Source organism: Catharus ustulatus, chromosome 2, assembly GCF_009819885.2.
Source record: "Catharus ustulatus isolate bCatUst1 chromosome 2, bCatUst1.pri.v2, whole genome shotgun sequence".
NCBI lineage: Eukaryota > Metazoa > Chordata > Aves > Passeriformes > Turdidae > Catharus > Catharus ustulatus.
In genome coordinates, this window is record NC_046222.1 from 17516925 (window position 1) to 17525242 (window position 8318).

The window sequence follows — 8318 nt, forward strand, 5'->3', positions numbered from 1 at the left end:
ATTCAGTCATTCTTTGGTCAAGAACAGGACTCTCCAAAGTTAGGGAAGACTTTGTGTTTACTGGCATCTTTAGTATGAGTTCAGTAGGAAAGGAACTCCCTAGGCAGGATATTTGCCACTGGGTGATTAGGCTGGGAATGGATTGCGCACTTATAGTAAACAACTAATTAAAACCCTGAAGATAATGTGCAGGGTCTCTGACAGCCAGCTGGCAAGAAAAGGGCAGAGTTTGGATCTTTGCCTAGAGCCAAGGGGAGCTGTGTGCAGCCAGAGCATCTGCAGTGGTGGGAGAGATGGGTGTGTGCAGGTGTGTGGCACCAGGCTGTGCCAGAGGCTGATGTCCCACACTGATGTCCCACGCAGAGCCTGCCGTGTCAGTGTCAGAGCCTAGTGGCAGAGGAGGAGCAGGACCTGACACCTGGGTGGCTGAGGAGAGCTCTGGGATTCTTTAGTCCAGTTTTGGTGATGGAATGGTAAAAAGCAGCATGAGGTAGGACAGTAACACCTTAAAACAGCAGAGCTCTCATAGAGAGGAGTCAGCAAAGATCTCATGGTTTGACCCATCAGCATCAGGAGAGCGCAAAGAAGGAGTACAGGAAAAAGACTTCGGCCCAAGCTTTTTGTGGCTAACTATGTATAAATGTGGAAAAATGTGTAAATGTGTTTTTTAAATAAAAATGGAAGGGTTAGAGTTATTTTTATTTATTTATTTTTTGGAATACATTTTAATGTTTAAACTATTTTCTACTTTCGGCTAGCCAGGTTATTTAACTTCCATTTTCTAATTTTGAAGTCAAAATCCCTAACTGACTATGAAAATGTACCCCAGAAGCATACTGCAAGGCTCAGTCTCCACATATAAGACAATAATTTAAGATGCCAGATTTACCTTCCCTTATAATTTGGGAGCATCAGGAGCTGCAATAATATAAAAGGTTATCAGTGGATAAAATTAGTCTGTACTCAGTTCTGCTACTGCCCAAGTCTGGAAGCCTGTATTTTCAATGTGTGATATCTCTCCATCACAGCCTAGTGTGAGGAGCTTTGAATGCTGCGCCTGAACACTCCCAAAGATTCAGAGGAAGCTGAAGTGTTTGTAGGTTGCTAATTTGGGAGAAACAGAAAAACAGGGGTTAGTAGTTTTAATAAATAGTGACTACAAATACAACTTAATAATTCCTAGCCCTCCAGAAAACATCACCTCTACATAAATTAGAAGTTAACAATTCCTAAAATTAAGTCTCTTTTTATTTCTTTTTAATTTGCTTTTGATTTCTGCTTCATTAGCAAGGACAGCTACAAAACTTTCCTTGGCTACTTCTTCCCCAGCAAAGCAGGAACTGCTTTAGGGGATCTGAAGGAAAGCATTCTGGTTTTGGCTAGCAAAGCCTTTGTCTCCCTTCCCTGGCATGTTTCCCTGGGATACCAGTCTGCTTTAAGACTTTCAGGAAGTGAAGCAATTAAGGGACATTATAATAAAGAGGGGAAAAAAAGGCAAAAACTGAACTGTCTTTTAAGAGTATGCCCCATTAAACTTCTGGCAATTGCATGTTCAAGGCCATTGTTCCCCTGATCCCATTTTTCTCCCCATGGACAGCCACATGTGGCTGTAGGCAGTGAAGTGCTGTAGTCCACAGCCTGTATCATTTTCACTCACTGTTATGGTCTGTGGTTCTTCTGACTGCCCAGAGATGCTTTTGAAAGTGAAAAATACTCTGTTGCAGTGAAAAATAATGATATTCTAAAAAAGGAAGTCTGACCTATCTGAGTTGAAATTAAATATTAGGAAGGCCAGGATGAAAAGAGTGAAAGGATGAGATCTAAAGATGAAGCTATTACTGTGCCCAGGGGCCTATTGACCCGCTGGAGTCGCAGGTCAAGGCAGGATGGCTCACTTTTGGCTAGCTAGAAATCACGTAAAAAAACTTGTTCAAAAGCAATGCCTTCTGTAAGCCTGGAGACTGTGGGTTATGCAGGGGACAGGGGAGTCCAGAGGCTGAGAAGGGGTTTGGACATCTAATTGAGAAGAAGAGAAAGAAATTTTAAATTAAGCATTGAGCTATTGAAATACAACAGTTAGTTTTAATGGATATTTCTTGTAGAAAAAAAAAGCAAGAGGAGGAGTGGATGAGAGAGATACCTGGCCAAATTGGCTAGCAGGGGAAGGAGGAGCAGAGCATGAAGGGCAGCCAGCAGGGGGTAAGGGAGAGAGTGGAAGCAAGGGATAGGGAGTGAGTGAAATGGGCAGGGAGCAGCTTACCTGCAGGGCTAGCAGCACCTGGACCTGCATTAGCAAATCCTGCTGCTTAGCAAATCCTGCCAGCTCTGTCAGAGGGCAGAGCATTTCTGTGCCATTCAGTTACTGGGGGAGTACACAGGCAACTTCCTCCTGCCTCAGCACTTGCTTCACCAGAAAAACAAAATTCTTGTAAAATTTTGATGATTACTTGATCATATGACTTGCTTCAGTATTTCTACTCTTCATAAAATCCCCATTCTTGATTGATACCCCCATGCAATAAAAATGAGCTGGTGAAGCAGCAGAAAGGTCAGTCTGATTTTCACCTGTTTCTGGGTAAGGCTGGGGCAGCTGTTTTATAGTGAGCTCTTTCCTGTCAAACCCAGTCCTTGAAACTGCACTTAATTCTCGACAGAATATCTTCACTCATGTCTTAAAAATAATTGGAAAGTTTAAGTTTATGTTGCAAGCTGACAAGAGTGTCAGACCCTGTGGCTTTGCACTATCACACTTACTTGCACTAAGAAATGTACAGGTTACAGTTGAAATATCTCACTGAGCCTTCACCAAAAGCTTTTGTTGCCTTCCTGCTCTGACTCCTACTGAGTGAGTAAGGATCTAAGCCACAGTCCTTTCTTGGTTTGAACTGTTTTTAGATTTTTTTCTGAATATTGTATTTATCCTACTGGGTAAACTGAGGCATAAGTCTGGGAAAGCCTTTTACACAAAAGGTCATTTTCTCCCTGTTAGAAGAGATTACTGGAGAGTATGTCATGTTCTCCCAGCAGGTACTGTCAGAGGCTGATGTCTGCCTCTTCACAGGAGGCACAAAACAGTGTTAGATCACAGCTGCCTGAAAGCTTAGGCTAAGGAAAGGGAAAATAATCACCAAGTACCTTTTTAAATGCTCCATTGACACTTGCTGGAAGCAAAAACAACCCTGTCCTGCAGAGCTGACATTTCAGGTGGATGTTATGTTGTTGGTTTTCAGTGGGTTTTATGGTAAGAAAATGTCTTTGTGTGCCCTGTGTTTTCTACCTACTTGTCAATTGCCAGGGTACCTGCACCCTGCTTGCCTTCTTCTGAGCCCTCTTCTGCTGAGACTTCCCATTTTCGAAAACATGTGGGTGTCTCATTTGAGGGATCTTTTAAAGTGGCCTGCAATTTAAGATGCTCCTGGAAAGGCAGACCTTTTCAATTTGACAAGACCCATTTGACTACAGGATGCCTGTACCAGCTGGAATGAATTTTCTCCTCCCACCTTCACCACTTTTACACTCTGCCAGACAAAGGTCTCTCACCCTTTTCCCTTGAGTCACTATATTTCAATATGCAGTCATGCCATGTAAGCAGTGTATTGGCCTGGTAAAAATTTCCTGTATTGAGAGGTGTAGCAGCTTCTCTTGGGAAGGTCCATTTATTTACTTGTTGTCCAAAACAGAGTCATGAATCTGAAGCAGTCTGCACCTGAAATGATGTTTCACTTCAAAAGTTAGAGCAAGCTGATAGCAAAAGTAACATTGGAAAGAAAGGAACAGGGAGGCAGCATCCAAATTCAGCAGTCTGTGCTGCTGTTGCCTCCACTTTACACTCATCATTAATGCAGTACCTGCCTGCTCTGCAAATGCAACAACCACAATTTTGTTAAACACTGAGAATGTTTGGGGCTAAGACCTTGCTTTCCTGCTGACTCCACAACATGTTCAGGTTCTGAGTCCACATCCATTTGTTTGCTTGCACTGCGTGGGTTTGGATGTGACCATCTTCTGGTCCTTGAAATGCCAGAGAGAGGGGCTCCACAACGAAGAGCAAGGTGAGTTTAATCTGCTGATGCATCACTACTGCTCTGCCATTGCCTGTACATGTAGAGTTGGTATTCTGATTTCAGAAGTTAAAAATACTTTTTTTGCTTTTTTCATTTATTTTTTAATTATGTTATTTATGTTATTTAATTGATGTTAATTAAGTTATTTAACTTATGCTTCATTTATGTTTATATTCTTTATTTATTTATTTTATTTTGTACTGGGAAATACTGCAACACTTACAGGACTGCATGGCTAATAAATATCATAAAAATTAGGGGAAAAATATTAGCTTCTTCTGTGGCTTTATTTTGTTTTTATTAGCAATGCTAGCTGAAGTGCAGTCATTAAGATACATACACTGAGTATGAACCAGGTGTGGGAGAGAACTTTGGGAAGAACTTGACATTTGTGCAGTTTAATATCAGTTGTAAAGCTTTTGTGTTTTTGGGGGGCAGAGTTTGGCTGCTGTTAGATGCTTTTTTTTAAAATCCTTTAAACAAGAATGGAACCAATTTCATGCTGACTGTTCTCAAATGCATCAAAATAGGTGCTATTTAAGGCCTTTTCTCTCCTTGACCTCCTTGCTGAGAGCACCAATGTCTGCCTGCCTATTTAGAACTACTTTGAATTCACCAATATATCAAGGGAGACTTGAGAAAAATCTTCATTATTTTAGAGAACCTTACACTTAATAAGTGTCTGACTGCACAGAAAAACAAGGCTCTTATTTCTGAAGAGCTCACAGCCTAAGCAGCCATGGCTGCAAGTGGAGCTGACAAAGTAAAATGCCAAAGCTAAGTGACAAAGGAGGGAAGTGGGATGGCAGTGATTTACTAAGACAATTGGTGAAAATGTGTGCCTGTCAAATTAGTCTTTATATTTCATGGAAAACCCCTATAGCTTGCACACATGATTGATACCCTTCAAGGACTGATTTTCTGGTGATTAATGGAGAAAAAGTCACAGCAGCAAGGAACAGCTGAGGAGGGAGGCATGAGGAGGGGTAAATGCACGAGTGTTTGCAGGACAGGTAAGTTGACTGGCACTGCAAAACCTAGCACATGGAAATGACCAGTCTGGTTGGGACCAAGTTATCTCCTTTATATAAACTTCACTGTAAATATTTCTACTAGGACAGTATTTGTCATCTGTTTTTATGGTTCTCCAAAGTGGCTGTTACTGTCATCAGACAAATAATGAAGAAAATGTTCCTGGGGAAGCTTTGCATGCAAGTAGGGTATCTACCGCCAAAAAATATTCCTAAAATTCCTTTTCTGGTATTTAAGTATTGATGTGACCCGATGGTGTCTGGCTGCCCTCACAATTGTGTCACCAAAATCACTTTGACTGAGGATTACAAGGGGCCAATGGCTGAGGAGCCTGCACTGTCTGGGTAAGCTCCTGTCAACCACTAAATTCATTTCCCTAGTGTCAGAAAAGCACAAATTAGAAAATGTAGTGCATGGTTCATGGCTTCCAGCCCCTGCCTGAATATTAAGAGCTAGTCATGTATGGATCTGTGATTAATTTCAGATTTGCTTTTTCTTTGTTTTGCTGGCACAATGTTTTCTGCTGGAGTTACATGCCTGCTTCATCCTTTAACGTGTGTGGTCCCAGGATACACGCACTAACCAAAAAAATTCTTGTTACCATTACACCAATGGGAAATGAACATACAGAAAACCTCAGCAGTGTGCCCAGATTCACAGAGGACGTCTATGACCAAATATTGCTTTGACAACAGGTCAGTGTGAGTGCAGTGACCAGATGTGGAAGGCTGTTTAATGTGAGGAGCTGTATCTCTTGCAAGCTGCTCTGATAATTGCTACTGGACTCAGCACAGGTGCTTGTAAAGCAGAATTGTTGGAATTGGGTAGGCCAAAACACATCTATTTTGCACATTCAGATTAGCTTAGGCATGGATTAGTTTAGACTGTTCTTAGGTTTTCAGTACATAACACTATAATGATAGATATGAGAAAAGAGATTTTTTTTTTTGTATTTTTATGCATTACACAGAAGAGTCCTTTATAAACTTAAAACATTTTATGCACTTGCCTGAAAATGTTGAGTTTGCATCAGAATTTGTCATTAAAATCTCCAGTGTCCTATTAAAATCTGACAGATAAATGAAAAATTATTTAGATGTCTTGCATTTTCTGGTCTAGCACATAGAAATTTTTAATTTGAACAAAAGTATGTTAAACTGAATTTTCAAGGAGGTAAAAATTCACAGTTTTTTACTAACATCGTTTCAACTATTTTTTTTTTGCCTTTTGCTCAGTTTTTCTTTCTTTTCTTTTTTTTCTTTTTTTTTTTGATTCCTGTTTGCCATAAAAGTCTCTCGAGAGCTTCATTTTGTGAACAGGCGTTCTATTAAACAGGTGATTGGATTCAATCCTTGCACTCTGAGAAGAGTTTTTCTGTCTTCCCTGTAGTTCTAAACTGTCTCAATTGCAGTGATCAATACAGATTGTGGCTGGTGGGGTAGTTCAGGTCAATGTGTGACCAGGAGTTATCCCTTCCCAGGGCTGAGGCGGGTGGAATGTCCCCAGGTGGATCACTGAAGCTCAATGATCTTTAGCCTTATGGTGCTTTACTTCAGAACCACGGCTAATCTGTTTTGCTGAAGAAACACTGGATATAGAGACTCAGAGGGGCTATTTGACAGAGAGAAAGACAGACCTCAGCTCTTTGACATTATTCCTAAACAGACTGTGTGATTGCTGTGTTCTAAAGAGAGAAAATGATGTGGCTGAATCAACAAAAAGTTATATTGCAATAATCTTTAATACTTTCAATTATTTTTTCACGATTTACAGTTTCTTTTCACTTTTACATTGTTACTGTCTTAATCAGTTTTTAGTTTAGGACTGGAAAATCTGGTATATATACTTTCAGTAAAAAAATATGCATGGGCATATGGTCCCTTGGCTATGGAAGCTTTCTTTGAAGAAGCCTATTTATGACAAACTTTTTGACCAAATCTATATCCCCCTCCTTCCTATTTGCATTTAGCTAGCCCAGAATGCTTCTCTGAGACAAGGTATTTTCCTTGCTGCTTCTTTTAATGTAGTTGATGTCTTTGGCAAAAGAAACTCTAGCAGAGAGACAGAAACTGTGGAGTGAGATTGGAAACTTCTGGAGTTGGTTGGATGTGAAAGCAGTGTCTCTCTCTGACTCAGGAGAATTTTGTGGAAGTGACTTGAATGTGCTAGTTTGTTATGAATTTAACAAAGCCTCTATCCAAGTAACGTACACTGTGCAAAATCAGTCCAAACACTACCAGAATAACCATGTTGAATGCAAAAGAGGCTGAGCCAGACAGCAATGTACAGCTGCCATGTACAATCTGCAATGTACAGATTTAGAAGGTACCAGAAGTGATACCTTTTCTACACCCATCACATCTACATTCACCATGGGAAGAGCCATTCCCTTACTAAAAACATAGCATTGCATAAAATCAGTCTCAAAAAAGTGCCCTTATCAAAACAAAGCCTGCTATTAGAGATTAAATTTTAATGAGACTCTCATTTTTTTCAAGCAAACCAGATCAAGCATTTGCCCTTTTATTAAAGCAGTAACTTCAATTATGAGAGCTGTAATTAAAGGCATAGCAGTGGCCCAAAGAGTGCTCATCTTGTAGATTATCTAGACCTTTTACTAATGGACTGAGAGTAAAATAACTTCCTGAGGTGTTTCTCCTCTCCCTCCCAACACGAGCCAACTTTCCTCTCAACCGAGGTGGTGCTTGTGATGTTTATCAAAGGTTTATTGTCATGCTGGAATGGGAAGGTCAAAATCCATCTTCAGGTGAGGAGAGGGGTCAACACAAGAGCTGTGACTGTGTGGGTCTTGCCTTTCAAATGCCTTGAGCATTTTCACTTTGAACTGGAGCTGCTGCAAAGGTTTGATGCAGTGAAAGTTGCTTGCAAGGTTGCCTCTTCTTGGCGAAAGGGAGAACCCTGGAACAACATGCAGAGATGAGGCTGGATAGTCCTGATGTGCCTCAAACTACTTGCAGGGGGTAGGAGTATTAAATTATTCCATTGCTGGGGAAGGAATTATGCATGGTGAAGGAAAATCTTCCATCTTTGGGATGTGGCAGCCTATTTGTGGCTGATTACTGGTTATTTCTTTTTCAAAATAAAAACCTTCACTTATTCCTTTGGCTTCTCCCATTCAATTACTGTTAACTTTGATTCAAAAATTTGGTTCTAAGAGACAAACTGGTTTCCTACTATATTCTCTTTCCTCAAATGTACTCT